A 19,596-nucleotide genomic window follows, 5' to 3' on the forward strand; every position below is an offset into this window, starting at 1 on the left:
AGTTAAACCTTAATTAAAAAGAAGTAAGAAGGAGAGAAAAGCCTCAGATCTCCTGAGCTAGTGCTGATTAAAAAAAAAAAATGTATTCTGAGTTAGTCAAAGAAGAAACCAAACATCTACTTACATAATCTTGTTTTCTCTTGGATTTCAATATGATATTTGTCATTTCTCTTCTACAGATATGCTTCATGACCTCTATCTTTACTTAATCTTTGATAATAAAACTTCAAACTCTGCCAGTTTGAAACTTTTAAAACTTTCAAACAAACTAGTCCATTTCAGCATGTAACATTACAAAGACTTTGATTCTTTTAACTGTGTACTTTTCCGTAACTTATGGAATATTGAAAGCTTCCTAGGCCATATAAATCATGGCTTATAAATAGTATGTGCATTCACCTCTTGATTTCCAGTTTATCATGTGACTGTTCATTAAGGTAGTTGAGTTGTATAATGAAAGAGATCAAGGGGCGCCTGGGTGGCTCACTCAATTAAGAGTCTGACTTTGGCTCAGGTCACGATCTCGTGGTCTGTGAGTTCGAGCCCCGCGTCGGGCTCAGAGCCTGGAGCCTGCTTCGGATTCTGTGTCTCCCTCTGTCTTTGTTCTTCCCCCACTTGTGCTCTGTCTGTCTCTCTCTCAAAGATAAATAAAGATTAAAAAAAAAAAAAGTTCAAGAGAAGGAAAAAGTTTTTTTTTTTTTTTAATTTTGGAGAGAGAGAGCACGTGAGCGGGAAGCGCAGCACAGGGAGAGAGAGAGAGAATCCTAAGCAGACTCCATGCTCAGTGTAGAGCCCAATGTGGGGCTCGATCCCATGATGCTGGGATCATGACCTGATCCAAAATCAAGAGTCAGATGCTCAACCAACCCAGCCACCAGGTGCCCCAAAATCTATGAGATATTTTAGAAAATATCCTTTTATTTTTCAGTCTTCCTCCAAATTCTCCTAATGTGTGACCAGTCACTCATCTAAAGTTTAGCTTGGTTCAAGAACTGAGATTTTTTGCAGTTAAAGAAAAAAGAAGGGGGAGTAGAGACTGAAATTAATCCAGTCCCTCCTATGTGCCAGGCACTGTGCATAGGTTATTTAACCTGTACAACAACCTTATAAAGATGATCTGATTGTATCAATGAAGAAACTAAGGTTCCAAAAAGGTAGACAACTCTCCGAGTGTCACATAGCTATTATTCAATTGTTTTGTCCCACAGCTCCTTCTTTTTGTACTGTCTTTGGTGATGTCACAAGAGGGGAATTCTGAAGTGATTTAAAAGATCATGTCAAAAGAGGGGATGGCTCAGGTCATGATCTCATGGTTCATGGGTTTGAGCCCCGCAATGGGCTTTGTACTGACAATGGGGAGCCAGCTTGGGATTCTGTCTCTCCTTCTTTCTGCCCCTACCTTGCTCACGCATGCTCTGTCTCTCTCAAAAATAAATAAACATTAAAAAAACAAAAAATAAAAATAAAAGATCCAAAGGGACTTGAGAGATAATCTCATCAGTCTTGCTTAGAGATAAGGAAACTAGATCTAGGGAACCCAGTTGTTTTGTTGGAGGTTATAATGTGTCCATTTGGGCAACATACCTCTCAATTTCTACTTCCTCCTGGAAGCTCCCTCTTCTCCTTTCCCTACCTCCCCACCTCATCCTGCCTCCATAATTTACTGTAGTCAGAATTAGAACCCTTTGCATCTTATGTTGTGTGGTGAGCAGAGAGGTAAGTGGCATCTGGAGCCTGGGTTTACATCCCTGGTTACCACTTAGGAGCTGTGTGACCTTACGTAAGTTACTCAGATTCTCTGAGCTTAAGTTTTCCCACTGTAAAATAGCATAATAATGGTACCTGTCTCATGGGGTGGTTGTGATATATAATAAAACATGGAAAACCCTTTAGAATGACATGTGGCATGTAATACGTATCTTGTGAGTATTACTAATTAGCTGCTGGGGCACCTGGGTGACTCAACTGGTTAAGCATCTGACTTTGGCTCAGCTCATGATCTCACAGTTTTTGAGTTTGAGCCCTGCATCAGGCTCTATGCAGACAGCTCAGAACCTGGAGCCTACTTCGGATTCTGTGTCTCCGTCTCTCTTTCTGCCCCTCCCCCACTCGCTCTCGCGCTCTCTCTCTCTCTCTCTCTCTCTCTCTCTCAAAGAATAAATAAATGTTGGGGCGCCTGGGTGGCTCAGTCGGTTAAGGAGCCAACTTCGGCTCAGGTCACGATCTTGCAGTCCGTGAGTTCGAGCCCCGCGTCGGGCTCTATGCTGACCGCTCAGAGCCTGGAGCCTGTTTCAGATTCTGTGTCTTCCTCTCTCTCTGACCCTCCCCCATTCATGCTCTGTCTCTCTCTGTCTCAAAAATAAACGTTAAAAAAAATTAAAATAAATAAATAAATAAATGTTAAAAAAATAATTAGCTGTTGTTACTATGTGCACAATACTCAATTTTTGGTTATATGTATACAGGCTTATCTCTTCAATGGGATGGAAGTGATGTCTTACACATCTTTGTAATTCTCCCTTTAGTGCCAAGATGAGTGCTTCATAATTCTAGACACTGAACACAGGCCTCCTGGACTGATTTCACTTTCCTGGTTAATGACCTTCAAAATTTCCCCCATGGTCCAAATTTCCCAAGTTAGTAACTTCATCAAGTACGTACTCCACACCTCCCAGACCTTATTCTTGAGGATCCTGATTACTGATTTCCAGGAGGGCATTTCTGTCCCACGGGATTTCTCATGCCTTTTAGAAATCTAAAAGTACAGGGGTAGTTGCGTTATGCCCAAGACTCAGTTCAGGACTTGGTTATTTCTTTTTTGTTCCTTTAGGGGATTAACATCAAGCGTGGACTGACTTTCGGTCCTTGGTATTATGTGGTTGATGCAAACTGGCCTAAGGGAACAAGCATGTAATTCTTCTGTGTGCTTTCAACCTACAGCTTCCCGTTTCTGCTGACGGTGGTACCCTCAACCGCACTACGAGCTGCCATGAGGAAAAGTAAGCCCTTTTTGTCTTCTTGCTTTCCTTTATATGCACTCTCTACCAAATAACCGCCATTAGGAAAAGGACGTGTGTGAATCCAAGGCTTTGTTTCCTTGGGTTGTGTTGTGGACGTTCTAGGATTTCCTGATTTCAGGGAAGGTAGAAGTTGTTTTTTGGTTTCCACTTAGAAAATTTAATCTTGGCATTTCAATGGCACTAGACTGTTGTTTTCAAAAGGATGGTATGTAGAATATTGGGACACATTTTCTAAAAATGTGGATGACAGCTATCAGATCAGACACGAACGTTCCACCTCCTTTTTGGCAAAGTTGAGAACTTTTTTTTTTTAATGACAAACTTCCGCACTATTGTTTTGAGATTCAAATAGTGTTCAACATCTAAATTTTGGAAAAATTACGCTTCTATTGTGAACTCTGTAAGCGATTCTTTTCCAGATAAACTCTTTCTTACTAGCAGAACTTGGAGGATACATATATGTATTTAGAAAGTTTCTTATGCGGCACTTGGGTGGCTGGGTCGGTTAAGCTTCTGACTTTTGCTCAGGTCATGATCTCACGGCTGGTCAGTTTGAGTTTACTTTAATCTGCGTTTTACTTTCTCCCCATTGTCTCTCTGCCTAGTGTCTGAATAGTGTGAGGTCTGGTCCATTGTCTCTTGTTGAACCTTCTATTCTGAGTACCTGTTATAAGTGCCCAATAAATACTTCTTGGACAATAAAATGATGACACTTAGAAGAATATTACATATTTATAGCTAGTGTCCGACTTAGAAATGCGTTGTGCTCTACATAGCATTTTGTATGCAGAATACATTTTCTCATATAAAAAGTAATGTAAAGGGAATGTAGATTCCAAGCTTGGCTTATAAAAGTGATCTGATCCCATAGTGTCAATTCTCTTGTTTTTGCTACTCCAGAAGCAAACTTTTCTGGCTTGGTTAGTGAATCAAATCCTCATTTTAAAGCCTGTTTGTATAGTGAAGGCAGTTCTTACCTTATGATGAGCTCCCCAACTGAATCAGGGAATGGATTTCCCTTTTTATTCATTTATTTTGAGAGAAACAGAGAGAGCGCAAGCAGGGGACGGGCATAGAGAGAGAGAGACAATCCCAAGCAGGCTCTGCACTGTCAGCGCAGGGCCTGATGTGGGGCTCGAACTCACACACTGTGAGATCATGACCTGAACCGAAATCAAGAGTAAGTTGCTTAACCAGCTGAGCCACCCAGGTCCCCCTAAATTTCCCTCTTTGTAGTCTCTTTCCTGGGTGAATATTAGCCAAAGGTATACAAAGGGGTGAGGAACCCGTTGCTCAGGGGTAAATATTGTCTTCTCCAGGTCTTTGGGGGAGACTCTACCCTAACCCCTGGCTCTATAAAAGTACTCCCCTCCCATTAAATTCCCCACTAAATTATGAAGACTTCCAATTTCCATATGTGACCTTTTCCTTTTAGCCACAAAATCCAGTATAATTAATTCAGGCCCTGGAGGGAAATAGTGAAGGAAAATTCTGGAATTAATTTTGAAGCTACTACAGATCCGCAGGCATTGATCCAAAACCTGTGGGGCCAGATATGTTTTGAATACAGAGATATTTTTGGATTTTAGCAAAGTAATATGACGCATATGCTGCCTGTTACAAAATATCCCCAGCTTGTAATTCAATCAAACAATATTTCTTCAGCTAAATAAGTGACTATTCCTGCTAAGTCCTCTGAGGAGAGACAGCTTACAGCCTCACATCACCACATTTCAGGTTCTGCTAGCTAAGTGATGAAGGTGGTGTGGTTTTTCAAAGCTCTTCCTACCTCAGATTTACTGGTAGGAGACTGTGGACCAGGAATCCCAAAGAAATAATGGCTCAACAAAGAAAACAATGAAGGTTGTCCTAGTCTCAGAACCCTGGGCAGGTTCTTGAGCAGCAGGGATCCTACCTAGAGATAGAGGAGAATCACCTCCTTTGACCAGAAGGCTGAGAATATCTTTCTACGTGGTTTTTTACCAGGGCTTCTTGGTTTAGCCAACTCGTAGGTTCATTAGCTGTACATTTCTTATCAGTAGGTCCACTTGCTCATCAAGCCAGGCTCTCTGAGTTGGGTGAAAGAACTGTCCTACTTAGAGACAAGACTTTTTTCCACTGTCGGTGCTAGGAAGGAAGGTACATGGATGGTTTGGAGCCCCATTGGGGATGTTGGGAGGAGCCCTAAAGATAGAGGAAAAGGCAGGATGTTGTTGAGGATGCTGGAGGGGAGGACCAATACTGGGACAGGGTTGGGCCTGAAACCTGATTCAAGGACCCCCTCCTACACTTTTGATAATCTCTCTGGCTGGTTGCACTGTCATGAGATAAGTGACCCTCAGCTATGTAAGCCGACCAGTGTGTGTTGTTAGAATTTGAAAGCCTAACAACGAACTGGAAACTTTCCAATGTTCGGTTAGCCCCATTGTCCTTATTATCTTACTTGTATGATTTGTACATTTGTGATTCTGTGTATGCCTGGGGGTCCTAAGGGTTATCTCAGTATTTAATTGCCTGAGCTTAACCAGCAGCAGAGATAAGATCTGCTCAAGAGTATGGTTAGAAAACTGTACATTAATGGAAAGTACCATTGTTCTATTTGATAGTAAACCTTTCCGTTGAAGGACTAGGTAAAACAGGTCTATATCTAGAAGTTTCTAGAAAGCATTCCCTCTTGTTCTGGAAACCGAGTAGCAGGTTCTCTCCTGCTGCTTATGACTTGGCAGTCCCTAACATTGTTCTTTTTCTTGTCTTTTAAACTTCTGGCATTCTAGCATTAACACATAATTTCCTAGTAGATTTTTTTGTATTAGTTTTAGTATTTAAAAAACGCTTCAGGGGCACCTGGGTGGCTCAGTTGGTTAAGTGTCTGACTCTTGGTTTCAGCTCAGGTCGGGATGTCATGGTTTGTGGGTTCAAGTCCCACATTAGGCTCTGCGCTGACAGCCCAGAGCCTTCTTGACATTCTCTATCTCTCCCTCTCTCTCTGCCCCTCCCCCACTCTCTTTGTCTCTCTCTCTCTCTCTCTCTCACAAATAAACCTAAAAAAAAAAAACGCTTCAAAAGAGAAGTGAAATGAGCTTTTGTTAGTGCCAGTCTATTTTCCATCAAGACATGTTTATGAATTCTTTGTTGCCTAAAGGCATACTGGGAGGTTCACTGAGGCTAACTTCCTGGAATTTTCCCAAAGCTTCTCACCTGTGTCCCATGGTCAAACTAGGCAAACTCTCAGGGGCCTTGTAGCTACAAGAGGTAATTTTTCCATATCATCATGTGATTCGAACCTGAGATCATAGTTGTGAAATTGAGATTGAAGCAAAGTCATCCTATCTTAAAGTGTGCTTATTACAAGTGATTAGAAAATGAACTTCACTAATTATAACTGAGAGACGAGAATCAGCTTTGCGTTAAGGAATTAATTCTGAGAATAAATGTGATAATAAATATAACACTGTTATTCCCAAGGAAATGTGTCTTGTAACCATGAAGCATATGTAATTCTAAGTTATAAGAACTGTAACTGGGGTGCCTGGGTGGCTCAGTTGGTTGAGTGTCTAGGATCCGCTCAGGTCATGATCCCACGCTCTGTGAGTTGGAGCCCCACGTTGTGCTCAGCGTATCAACACAAAGCCCGCTTCCTATCCCCTCTCTCTTTGCCCCTTACCCATTCAGCCGCTCTCTCAAAAAATAAACAGCCAAGCTCAATCAATCAATCAGTCAGCATAAAGAAGAAAAGAGAAATGTAACCAAGAGCAGAAGAATGATTCTAATAGCTCACTGTAGGAAAATGGGTTTAAAACCCTGATCCCAACAATCTCCCAAATGTTCTCTAAGGTAGCTGTAAGCAGTCTCATAGTTAAGAGTTGTTAATCTGGCTGGCTCATTCTTGGCAAAAAAAAAAAAAACATTTGGGGCTCTCCAAATGTAGAAAAACCTAGGGCTTTATTTCATGGAATGTTTGTTGAGATTAGGGAGAACTTGACAGGTCCTATCTGGTTGTATGTTTGAGTCCCCTCTAGCAATTCCCTCAGAGTCTACCTCTGAGCAGATCACCTCACCAGACCCTAAGTTGGATCAAAGCAGGAATCATAACCTTTCCAGTCACCTGTGTGTAGCCAGTGTGGAGCCTCTGGAGTATAAACCCTTGATAAAGGAATGCAGAATGTTGAATGAACCTATCAAAGACTTGAATACTTCTGGATACAGGGAGCTCATTACTACTCACAGCAGCCCAGTTCATCCTTGGGAATTCTGGTTGTTCCACCTTCTCTTTTATAATGGGCTCCTGGGTGGCTCAGTCGGTTAAGCCTGCGACTTCAGCTCAGGCCATGATCTCGAGGTTCATGAGTTTGAGCCCCATGTCAGGCTCTGTGCTGACAGCTCAGAGCCTGGAGGCTGCTTCGGATGGTGTATTCCCTCTCTCTCTCTCTGCCCCTCCCCTGCTCATGCTCTCTCTCAAAACTAAATAAACATTAAAAAAATCTTTGTAATGATTGGACTGTCGTCTCTTCTCCTTCAGGCCGTGTAGACCGACTCTACGACGTGATAAAGCTTTAAGTATCTGAGCTGACCCTCTTGCCCTACTCTCCCCACCTGGCTTCTGAGGTTTACTTCTGCAGACTAATATCCCCAATTCTTGCACGGCCGACATAGATCTGCGTGTTCACTCGTGCTCTCAGATCTCTGAGCATGCTGCAGAACATTACCTTTCCATAGCCTGACCATGGTTCAGGGAAGGCCTGACATGCATTGGATGGTGACGTATTCTGAAGTCTACTTTTGCTATTTGATATCAAATTAACTTTAACTTTTTAATTTTTTGGAGGAAGCAATTTTTTCAACTCTTCACAGAAAACTTTTCCATTAGTCTTAGTAAAACCTTGCCTCAGTGGAAGACAAGTTAAATGGAAGGCTATTATTATCTTGGAAACAGGCTTACTTGCTAGTGCTTCACCTCTTGTGTCTTGTGCCTAAGGTGACTTTCTTAGATTCAAGACCTTTTGACTCCTTGTGAAGATTAAACGTGGATTGTTTGGTACAGGGCCCCTCCCTGGGTGATTGATCTCTGCCAAGAGTGTGTCCCTCCTGTCCATCAAGCGAGTCATGGGGCTACTAAGTCTGATCCTGGAAAACTGATTTCCCCATGTGGCTGTCCAATGGTTAAGGCAGAGCTTGGAAGACTTTGAAAGGCTGCTGCTAAGAATTTACTGTCTATTTTTTCATAGGGCCAGAAGTGCAATTCAGTGTAAAAAAGAATTGACTGATTTTCATGACCTTTAATATTTGCTGAAGCTAACATTTATTTTATTTTTTGAGAAACTCTTTTTTTAAAAAAATATGTACAACATTTATTCATTTTTGAGAGACAGAGTGTGAGTGGGGGAGGGGCAGAGAGAGAGGGAGACACAGAATCTGAAGCAGGCTCCAGGCTGTGAGCTGTCCATACAGAGCCCAACGTGGGGCTTGAACTCATGGACCAAGAGATCATGACCCGAGCTGAAGTGGGATGCTCAACCAACTGAACCACCTGGGCACCCCTCCTGAAGGTAACATTTAAATCAAACTGTTAATGTGGAAGATGCAGTAGATGGTTAGGCAACGTGCAGGAATTTTTACTAGAAATCATCTGTCCGTGAGATACCATCTTTGGGCAATCGGAGAAATCAAATTGTAAAAGAAAACACTTGGTTTCAGTTACTTGAACCGTTGGAAATTACAGCCAGTTTCTAACTGTTCGGGGGAGTTGGGGGAGTGAGGGGGAGGGAGAAGAAGAGACTGCGGGCGAAAGAAGTAGAAGGAAATTAGGAATAGGTGATAAAAGAAAAGGTAGGACATTTCTGAAATGCCAAGCAGGCACAGAAGCCTGAACTCTTATTCTCTTGCTTGGCGTGCATTTTGGGTTCTGCCCTGCGTCGGTACATTTTGTAACTCACTGCTCAAAGTGCATCAGTTCTTATGTAATAGAAAGTCATTGTTCTAGGGGCAAAGAAAAGATGTCCCTTCCACTTTATTTCCTGAGTCTGACCCTCAGTTTAAGTATTTAAGTTAGTTTGTGGTGGTCACTGACTCTCGACACAGTTGAGTCAGCAAGTAGGTCCTTCCAGGCTTTCATGAGATATTCTTACGAGGCATTTGCAGTGGGGACATGGATGAAATCGGGTTCCTCCTGCTTGAGGTTTCTTTCTCGGGGTTGCCTCATAGACTTTTGCATCTGGGCTACAGGAGCAGCGGGACTGGTCAGTATTTCAGCAGTGAGTCATGAACTCTGTTCTGGGCGATAGCCATTTCAACACCTGTACATCTGCGAGGATTCTTTCTTGAATGCCACAGGCGAAAGGTAAAGGTCAGGGAACCTTTTCCCTTCATCTCCCTGTCCTTTTATCTCTTCTCCAAAGGACACGCTGATTCCAGGAAAGCACTAGGGGAGGTGTCTTCACCTGGAGGACTGGAGTGGAATACCCTGATGGCGGTAATAGCCAGGTGGTAATTTTCCCTGGAAAATCCCGGGAGTACTTCAAAGTGCTCAGGCCTAACTGACTCTAGGCTAGTCCTTGAACCAGTCCAACTTCCCAGGTCATGGATGTAGGTAGACTTTTGATGTAGGAGCCAAACTTTACAGTGTCCCCTTGGCCTTGAAACCCTGCTAAGTCTATTCCAGAGCATCTCAGTCCTCTTTGTCTTTCCCTCAAGAATCTGTGTGTCATTGGATGGTGGTTCTGAGGGCTTTGTTTTTCACCCCTGTGCATAATAGAGTCACCATAGCAGGCCCGAGACTGGTCTTCTTAGGAGGGCTTGTTTGCAAGCTCAGCTCTTAGCTGACACTTGGGAGCTTAGGTTTTGGGGGTGTTCCCACTTTTCCCAGGCTGGGAAAAGTGGCTCATGGGGCCTAGACTATGCAAGCAGTGTGACTTATGCTCAACATCTGCTTTCCTTCTGGGAGTTTAAATTTGGAGCATGTCTAGGCAGAGGGTCCCTATGTGACCAGCGTCCAATAAAAACCGTGGTTCCCATGTCTCTAAAGGGCTTCTCCGGGCAAAAACATCATATGCCTGTTGTTACATTTTCCTTGATGGGGGAAGAGGGTGTTCTCTGGGACCTATCATGGGAGGGAGAGGGCATAAGGGAGCCTATATAAGGATTCCTCCAGACTCCACCTGAATCTTTACCATTATGGCCCAGTTTACTATATCAAACTATTAAATCTTAGCCTTGTGTACTACTATATGCCGAGTTCTGTGAGTGCTTCTGGTGACTCCCTGGGTGTGCTGTAGTCATCTGGACCCTGGAACAACCCCTTTCTTAGGGTACTTATTCTCCTACATCCTTACCTTAACCTGGCACAATTTCAGGGAAAGGATAAAAGGGAAATGCTTTCAAAACGTTAAATGGCAAATTAAGAAAACACTGATCTAGAAGATCTAGCTTAATAAAAATGTCATTTCTTTTGAAAATCAGGATGCCAATTTGTTGGTCATGCAAACATTACTTTTATGGTTTGTACTTACAGAAGATGAGTTTAAAAAAAAAAAAAGGAGGGACACCTGGGTGGCTCAGTTGGTTAAGCATTCGACTCTTGATTTTGGCTCAGGTCATAATCCCGGCATTGGGGGATCGAGCCCTGTGTTTGTCTCCATCCTGAGTGTGGAGCCTGTGTAGGATTCTCTCTCTCCCTGTGGCCCTCTCCTCTGCTTACATACTCTCTCCCTTTCTCTCTCTCTCTCTCTCTCTCTCAAAAAAAAAATTATATATAATAATAAAATAAATATGTTGTCCTTTCATTACCAAGTTGTAAGAAATCTTTATATATTCTGGATATTAGACCTGCATGAAATAAATGATTTGTAAATATTTTCATCCATTCTGTGGATTGTCTTTGACTTTCTTGGTGGTCAAAAACGTTAAAAAATTTTTTAATGTTTATTTTTTAGAGACATAGAGAGATAGAGCATGAGTGGGGAGGAGCAGAGAGAGGGGGAAGCACAGAATCTGAAGCAGGCTCCAGGTTCTGATCTGTCAGCACAGAGCCCGACGCGGGGCTCGAACTCACAGACCTTGAGATCATGTCTGAGCCGAAGTTGGATGCTTAACCGACTGAGTCACCCAGGCGCCCCTTGGTGGTGTCTTTTGTATTTAACTTTGATGAGGTCAAATTTATTTATTATTTCTTTTGTAGGTTATACTTTTGGTGTCACATCTAACTCGCATATCAGATTTGAAGAACTACACTTACTTTAGAAGTTCTACATCCATTAGCCCAATTCTGTTATTCCAAGATGAAAAGAGATTAACAGTTACAAGAGCTAGCGTCCAGTGGAGTAGAAATAACATGGGATTTAGAGTCTTAAGATTGAGTCAAGTCTAGGGGTGCCTGGGTAGCTCAGTTGGTTAAGTGTCTAACTTCAGCTCAGTTCATGATCTCACACTTTGGGGTTCGAGCCCTGTATTAGGCTCTGTGCTGACAGCTCAGAGCCTGGAGCCTGCTTCGGATTCTATGTCTCCCTCTCTCTCTGCCCCTCCCCCATTCACCCTCTGTCTCTCTCTCTCTCTCTCTCAAAAGTAAAGAAACATTGAAAAAATTAAAAACAAATTGAGTTAAGGGGCACCTGGGTGGCTCAGTTGGTTGAGTGTCTGACTTTGGCTCAGGTCATGATATCGCTGTCCGCGAGTTCGAGCCCCGCGTTGGGCTCTGCGCTGACAGCTTGGAGGCTGCAGCCTACTTCGGATTCCGTGTCTCCTTCTCTCTCTGCCCCTCTCCCACTCACCCTCTGTCTCTCTCTCAAAAATAAATAAACATTAAAAAAATTAAAAAAAAATTGAGTCAATGCTTTTATCATGGGAATTAAGTACTTCATTTTTTAAAATCCTGGTTTCTTTTTTTAAAATGTTTTTATTATTATTATTATTTATTTTGAGAGAGACAGAGACAGAGACAGAATGCGAGTGGGTTGGGGCAGAGAGAGGGAGGCACAGAATCTGAGGCAGGCTCCAGGCTCCGAGCTCTTAACACAGAGCCTGATGTGGGGATCGAACTCACAAGCTGTGAGATAATGACCTGAGCCGAAGTTGGATGCTCAACCAACTGAGCCACCCAGGTGCCCCTTTAATCCTCTTTTCTATCTGGAAACTGGGGTCATAATAGTTCCTGTTTCATAAGGTTATTGGGAAGTTTGAATTAGCTAATTTGTGAAAATGGCTTAGTACTGTACCTAGCACACAGGAGACATATAATAAATGTTAGGTTGTTGTCCTTTTTATTACAAGATTTTAGAACCACGGCTGGCCCATATCAAGAATTACCCAATGGTCGTCACTGTGTTCTTAACCATGTATATTTGAAAGTCTGCAAAAGTTACATGAAACTAGGTTTGCTTATGGTTATATAGCCTCTGGAACCATGGAAAAACCTGATAGGTCTATAGTAGGAAGATTTTATTTGTTTTGAATTCAAGAATGAACAATGCTTTTGCTTTTCGGCATCAAAAGAAGGGGCAGAAAATTGGCATCTGCAATGACTGGATGTTTCATCACAGTGTGTACTCCTTTTTATTTCTCATGAATTAAGGGCCATGTATAGAATTACAAGGAAATTAACAAAACTCCTTCCCTGTCATTCAGATAGAAGGACTTTAAGAAAAGTGGTTTGATATTTCCGTTAAATATTTACTGTGCTTTATAACATTACCTCAGAACTTCGATATTAATGATCCAATCATTTGGTGTTTACAGGTACAGAGTGCTTTAGGGCTACATTAGAGCACACTTTGTTTTATTACTGTAAACCCAGATATTGTTGAAAGTTCAAAGTCAAATCATCTATTTAGTCCAGTGCTCCTGGAGTCTGACACACAGGCACCTTCCAATAGAGATAAACTTACTAATACTTAACAGAAAGAGCCTTTCTTTTTCTCTTCCTTCTTTCCTTCCTTCCTTCTTTCTTTTTTTTTTTTTTTAACGTTTATTTATTTTTGAGACAGAGAGAGACAGAGCATGAATGGGGGAGGGGCAGAGAGAGAGGGAGACAGAATCGGAAGCAGGCTCCAGGCTCTGAGCCATCAGCACAGAGCCTGATGCGGGGCTTGAAGTCACGGACTGCGAGATCGTGACCTGAGTTGAAGTCGGACACTTAACCGACTGAGCCACCCAGGTGCCCCTTCCTTCTTTCTTTTTAAAAAAACTTTTGTTTAAACATTTCAACCTAAAATTTTGCCAGTTTATTCATCATCAGAAGTTAAACTCTTGGTCAGTAATGGCATGACTGTATTTCCTAATCTGGACAATTTAGCAAATATTAAGAACCTTTTTGAAATAAAAACACATAATCTATACTGCGAAGCATTTAAATGAAGCCGTATCTAATTGAAATGAGGTTGTCTATTTTAGCTATTTCTCGACTAACTTGCAATCGAAAGAAACTGTTAGGGATTACTTCTGTCCCTACTAAGGACACAGGGCTAACAATATGATACAAAGATGAATAACATAGTCTTTTCCAGTAGAAATATGTCAGTTCAGGGGCGCCTGGGTGGCTCAGTCGGTTGAGTGTCCGACTTCGGCTCAGGTCACGATCTCGCGGTTCGTGAGTTCGAGCCCCGCGTCAGGCTCTGGGCTGATGGCTCAGAGCCTGGGGCCTGCTTCCGATTCTGTGTCTCCCTCTCTCTCTGCCCCTCCCCCGTTCATGCTCTGTCTCTCTCTGTCTCAAAAATAAATAAACGTTAAAAAAAAAATTAGAAATATGTCAGTTCAATATGTGATCTAGAGGCAAGATGTTGTCATTAGTGGGAGAGTGACATTGGGTAAAATGAGAAAATTTCAGTCATTAATTACCCAGGTTGATAAAGCAGTTTGTGAAGTGACAGTCTAGGGTAAAAAGTAGTCTCAGGTGTTGTAAACTGCCCTGAGGCGGAGCTTGCGTTCGCTAGGTAGGTTTCTCAGCACTTCACAAGCATGGTCACTCATTCACTCTCCACGAGCACCTTGTGAGATAGCACCTGTCACTCCCCCTTTGTAACAGGAGCAGACCCTGAAGTGTAGACTTGCCAATCTCTTCATTGAGATGGGACCCCGCTCAGTCTTGCTCAGCACCTGCTGTTCTTAACTACCGTTCGAGGCTACTTCTCTCTCAGCTCAAAGAGGAATTATTATCGGTAGGGCAACTTGGAGAATTTCTGGAATCTCTATTTCCTGAAACCCCCCAAAATGTGGGATGTACTAATGTAGATAAATAAAAGATTCAATAATATTTTTTCTCTCTCTTAGGAAGGAAAATCAAGATATTACCATGTTTATGTTTTAGACTAAAATTAAATTCTACATTCAATATATGTTATATACTCCAGTATATGTGACTCATGGATTATATAATTTATGTAATATGACCATCTGGTATAAATGACAATATGAATGTCATATAATATACATGTGTAGGGGATAAATTTTATTTCCATATTTTCCAGGAATCAGTCATTTTGGAAAAACCCTTTCTTGTATCGATTTGTTAAGTTGTTAGTGGACAGTATCTCTTTTATTGATAAGAGATACTGTGAAAATATTAGAAAATTGTCTTGGTTGAAAAATGTGTGTTAACAACAGCAACTGGGGCAGGTTCAGTTTTGTAGGACCTGCAGCTTAGACAATATGGGGGACTTCTTTCAGAAAAAAAATCGAAAATTAGTTGCAGACAAAGAATATTGAATTAGAAGGGGTTCGTTCAGGTGATCGATTCAATTTCAGCTTCATCAGCTTTGTGGTAAATCTACCACATCAGATAGCCACTAAAATAAATTTTATTCATTTATTTTTTATTTTTCTATTTTAAATAAAATAAATGTTGAATACCATAAGACTAAAGTAATCCCTGAAAAGAATTATGCACTTTTTTCCCCCAAAAGGAGTTTATAATTTAAAAAATACAGGTATGTATATATTTCACCTCATTTCTTTTCTCCCCCCCTCCCTTTAATTTCTCCATTGTCCGGAAAAATCCTCTCTATGGTAGATTTCTCCATTTTGTGAGATGAGGAAAAAGAGAGGGTCTTTGATTTGTTCCAGGTCACAGAGGCCTATCAGGGCCAGGCCTGGGCTCTTTCCACTTAAACTCTTGGTGTATGAATTTAGAGAGAGAATATTTAAAAAAAAAATTTTTTTTTTTAACGTTTATTTATTTTTGAGACAGAGAGAGACAGAGCATGAATGGGGGGAGGGTCAGAGAGAGAGGCAGACACAGAATCTGAAACAGGTTCCAGGCTCTGAGCTGTCAGCACAGAGCCTAACATGGGGCTCGAACTCACAAGCCCCGAGATCATGACCTGAGCCGAAGCCGGACGCTCAACTGACTGACCCACCCAGGCGCCCCTAGAGAGGTAATATTCTAAGTACAACCATGAAGAAGCTTCTTCTCAGTGTCTGTACTCGTATTTTACTGGTGAAGAAGCTAAGTTTGGAAAAGTTTGCAACAAAGCCAGAACACAAACTCTCAAATTTCTCAGTGAAGAACATATTTCTTGACCACTTGAACTTGGGTTGTTTTCCTAGAGATAATCACATTTTCCCCTTCAGAACAATTGTGATTTTGAAAAAACAACCGAGCTCCATACTTTCCCCCTCACTTACCTTATTTCCATGTTCTTTTAAGGTCATCATAATTGGGGACTTGGGCCACATGGGAAAAATGCACTAGCCTGACATCTGCTGGGTTCTTCAGGTTTAGATGTTAGAGTTTTCATGGTGTCCACGTCTTTCCAAATATATTAATAGAAATACTTATTTTTTAGCGTTATGTACTGCCCCCACCCTGCGTTTAGCTTTAAGGCGTTTATAAGTTATAAAAGAATGGATGGGGACAAAGAAACAAATCGAAAAAAAACCCTTAGAGTTTGACACAGGGTTGTGTGGATAATGACTTCCAACTGTGTCGCCATAGTAACATTTCGCCTACTTTGTTACTATAATAGTTAGCGATTCTTGAGTGCTCTTACTTGCCAGCAACAATATATTATCCATACTTAGTGCTCATAATAGTCCTCAGAGGTAGGTGTTATATTTTCCGTGTCACAAATGAGAAAGCTGAGGTTTAGAAAGTTCAGATCGCTGGATTAAGGTGAAATGGCAAATACCAGCATTGTGATCAAATACAGGCCTGCACAATTCTAAGGCTGCTCTCACTGCCTTCAGATTAGAAACATGTGGCAGCTTTGGTGTCATCCAATAGCTCTTGTGGTGACCATCCTCTAAGATGGCCCCAGATGATCCCCCTCTCTTGGTACCCTCACCCTGTATTGTCCCCTTGCATACTGAATCCACAGGGCTGACCTGTTTAATCAACAGGATATTGCAAAAATGGTGGTGTATTTCAGAAACTGGGTCATAAAAGACGTCGTGTCTTTCACACTCCTCTGTTTTCATGAATCACCTGCTCTGGAGGAAGCCAGCTGCCATGTTGTAAACAGCCCTCTATCCACTTGGAGAGGAACTGAAAGCCTCCTACAGACACCAGTACTAACCAAACGAGTCGCTTGCAAACACACCCCGAAGCCCCAATCCAGCCTTTGGATGACTGCGGCCTTGGTTGATGGCTGATTGCAACACATGGGAGACCCTAAGCTAGCACTACCCAGCTTTTCCCTTCCAGATTCAAAAGCCACAGAGACTGCGTAAGATAATAAACATTTATGTTTTTAAGGGGTAACGTTTTGGTGTAATGTGCTGTGAAGCAGTCGGTAACTCATAGAGCCTGTGTTGGCCGTTCTTCCTCAGTTTGGAGTGAGCCTCCTTGTCGATTTCGTGTTCCGGTAAATGAGTGATCTGGAATTGCATTGGCTTTTGCGTGTTGGGTAGCATGGAGTCAGGCAAAGGTCAGTGGGCAGAGCCTGTGTGGTGATGTGATACACAGCCACAAAGGAGAAATGAATGTCTTCTGTTCCCCAAACGTGGCATGTTGAAAGAGTCACTGCTAACTCAAAGTCTACATCAACTGGATACTATCTCCGACAGGAAGAGAAATAGGGATGTTATTATTTCTCTCGGGTGTTTTATTTTGTTTGGATCTTGGGACTGAATTAAGCCTTTGAGTTTCACTTATACTCTTTTTTTTTTTTAACTTAAAAAAATTTGTTTATTTATCTTGAGAGAGAGGGCATGAGAGAGCGCACATGCAGGGGAGGGGCAGAGAGAAAGAGAGACAGAGAGAGAGAGAGAGAGAGAGAGAGAGAGAGAGAGAGACAGAGGGGGGGGGGAGCCCTAAATCCCAGGCAGGCTCCACCCTGCCAGCACTTAACCTGATGCGGGGCTCGATCCCATGAACCACGAGATCATGACCTGAGCTGAAATCAAGAATCAGGCACTTAACCGACTGAGCCACCCGGGTGTCCCTCATTTTTACTCTTTGAGGAAAGTGTGTCTGAGCTCTGCCTTATTTTCTCTGACTTCCCCTCTCCATCTCTTTGCTCCAGAGACTCAGGGTTCTTTCAGCAATTTGAAATGCATTCTTCTGTTGCACAGAGAATAGCAAATGCTATTTCTTCAGTGTTGGGTTCTAGCTGTTTTCTGTGTTGTCTCCTTGCCCCACATTCAGCTCTCATATTTAATTTCTTTTTTTTTTTTTTAGTTATTATTTTTATTGAGCTATAATTGACACATAACATTGTGAAAGTTGGACCTGTGCAATCCGGTGCTCTGATGCATTTGTATATTGCATTATGATTACTAGAGTAGGGTTAGCTAACACCTTTATCATGACCCACAGTTGCCGTTTCTTTTTTATGTTGCAAACTGCATATCCCCAGGTGCTGCTTTGTGACCTGAAGGCTAGGTTCAGTCCCTTTGCTCCATTTACCTGTGCCCTGTACTCTCCTATGCACGATGCTCAAAATCCTATTTACGTGTGTCTTCCTCTCATGAAAGCAATGTTGGAACATGGACCACCCCTGTTGTATTCACCACTGGATTGCTGGTACCTTATTACACAATAAACATTTGCTGATTTAATACTGTTGGAGGGAAATGTCATTCCGGGCAGAGAGCAAACAAGTGCAGAGGCAGGAAGGTATGAAAGCGTGTGGCGGGTGAGAGGGATTATTCATTAAATTAAAAATGAATGCCTTATTAAATTCTTTTTTCTCTCATATCTAATTTAATGCAATTTTATAATAATTAGGTTTATTTTTAAACTTAATTCAACATGAAAGTAAGTTAAAATTAAGTTTGCACTGGGGCACCTGGGTGGCATCCAGCTTTGGCTCAGGTCATGGTCTCTCAGTTCTTGAGTTCGAGCCGTGCGTCGGGCTCTGTGCGGACAGCTCAGAGCCTGGAGCCTGCTTCGGATTCTGTGTCCCCCTCTCTCTCTGCCCCTCTCCCGCTCTCTCTCTCTCTCTCTTTCTCTCTCTCACAAATAAATAAACATTAAAAACATAAAAATAATTAAGTTTGCGCTTAAATTTATGCAAACAGAAACCTCAGCCATTCTATTGCTCCTTGTAATTTTTTCCTTCTTTTCCCAGTTGCAGGGATGAAACATTTGGGGCCACAGCTGAGGCGAATACCAGTTCAGATCTAATAATAAATCACTGTGGAACACTGAAAGGGTCCAGGACTATGAGTCAGAGGTCTGATGCATCATTTGGCTTGGCCACTAGCTACTCTTCCACACTGAGCCGATGGCTGACTTGTGTGCCCTAACTGTTCTGCTGAGCCTTCGGCCTTCCCGGGGCTAGGTCAGCAGCACCCCAGCAAGGACCAGCCTTGCTTGTTAACTCAGGGGAGCGGTTTATTGTTGTAACACCCACCACCATTTATTCAGCCATGTGACACTGATAGTTGTCTATTTCGTGCCAGGAACTGTGCTGAAAGGTTGGTTAGAAACAAGGCAGCAGGATGAGGAAGAAAGACAAAGGTAACAGGAGCCATTCAGTGTGTGGTAAATGCTGTCGTGGAAGACAGCAGAAGATAGAATGTACCATGGAGTCAGCTGCCGGGGGAGGCTTTCTGAAGGTCCAGGTTTGAGGGATGGCACAGAATTTACCCTGCCAGAGTGTTGTGGGCAGGTCAGAAGGTGCAAAGACAGAACTAGTGTCCGTGGCTGGAGTGGGGGCTTCCTGGAGCTGGAGGTGGGACCAGGGAAAGCGGCCAGGTCACACACGAATTTCCCAGTGTCCAGAGGACAAGTGTGTGGGATAAAGGCACACAGCTGAATGACTTCACCATTCCTGCTTCTGGGTTTCTTTCCTTTTCACAGGAGCATGTTTGGAGTCAGGTTTGTTCATGGCATATTGTTCTGCCCCTGTGGGTTTGTTGGCAATAATAAAACAGGTTTCTTTTTCTCCAGGGTAGTCCTGACAGCTATTAGTATTTTTTACACCAGGTAAGGTTTATTCTGTGGCACTTAGCATTTGAAATGTGCAGTCATTTCTAGATGTAAGTTTTGCAACATGGGGATAAGCCATCAACATGCTGTGCGAAATTATAGATTAGAGAGTGAGGGTAATAATGTAATCTTCATAGTGCATGCACATTGCCTGCTTTGTACAGGAGCCTGTGTGTGTGTGTGTGTGTGTGTGTGTGTGTGTGTGTGTGTGTGTGTGTA

The 19,596-nt window shown here is 42.4% G+C and overlaps 1 protein-coding gene and 1 long non-coding RNA gene across 3 annotated transcripts in view; one reads left to right on the forward strand and one right to left on the reverse strand.

The window, feature by feature from the left end:
• GRAMD2B (GRAM domain containing 2B) overlaps nucleotides 1-19,596 on the reverse strand; it is a 136,832-nt gene that overhangs the window by 92,958 nt on the left and 24,278 nt on the right. The window lies entirely within an intron of this gene.
• The window catches only part of LOC145715445 (uncharacterized), a 77,153-nt gene that overhangs the window by 12,526 nt on the left and 45,031 nt on the right, over nucleotides 1-19,596 (forward strand). The window contains exon 2 of the long non-coding RNA XR_014137621.1: nucleotides 2,941-2,999. This is a non-coding gene — a long non-coding RNA (uncharacterized LOC145715445). The remainder of the gene's footprint in view (nucleotides 1-2,940; nucleotides 3,000-19,596) is intronic.

This window comes from Panthera onca, chromosome A1 (genome assembly GCF_046562875.1).
Source record: "Panthera onca isolate mPanOnc1 chromosome A1, mPanOnc1 haplotype 2, whole genome shotgun sequence".
Lineage (NCBI taxonomy): Eukaryota > Metazoa > Chordata > Mammalia > Carnivora > Felidae > Panthera > Panthera onca.